This window comes from Panthera onca, chromosome C1 (assembly GCF_046562875.1).
Source record: "Panthera onca isolate mPanOnc1 chromosome C1, mPanOnc1 haplotype 2, whole genome shotgun sequence".
Lineage (NCBI taxonomy): Eukaryota > Metazoa > Chordata > Mammalia > Carnivora > Felidae > Panthera > Panthera onca.
Genome location: NC_138346.1, coordinates 58731051 through 58731670, shown reverse-complemented (window position 1 = coordinate 58731670; position 620 = coordinate 58731051).

Here is a 620-nt window from a genome sequence, read left to right as displayed (position 1 = left end):
AAAAGCAAAATGTAGCAAAGAGATATTCTAGCCTCCAGGTCCAGAAATGGCCTCTTCTGTTACCCACAGGCTTCCTTGATTTGGGGGACCCGAAGCAGCATCTTTGTCCAAGTCTCTGACCAGGGCCATAAATGAATATGCTCTTATTTGCCAAGTTCTATGAGCTCAGTCTTGTGCCAGTTATTGGTGAGCATCAGGGTGGGAAATGCGCTGTCCCCTGAGAGGACAAATCATTGGAAACAATAGTGAAAACACTAGACCGGGCTCTAGAGACCTCCGGGGCTGGGGAAGTCCTTAGAAAGAGGAACTGTGTGAAGGTGAGTGGAGACAGAGGAGGCGTGGGGAGTCAGAGAGGGTGTTGAGATGAAGGAAAGGATGTTGTGAAAGGTGGCAGGAGATGATGGGGTGTCAAGGAGGCAGTAAAGGCCTGCCTGCCTGCCGGGCCAGATGCCCAGGTCCCCATGGGTGAACAGTAGAAGCCAAGTATTGTGGGATTGACAGGGTGGCTCAAGAGAGTTTGGAAGACCAGGGAGATGAGTCTCCGCACCCCCACCCAAAGTTGCCAGTCTGTCGTCAATCAACATCAATCTGCTGCCATCAGACACATTAAAGTCTAGGCA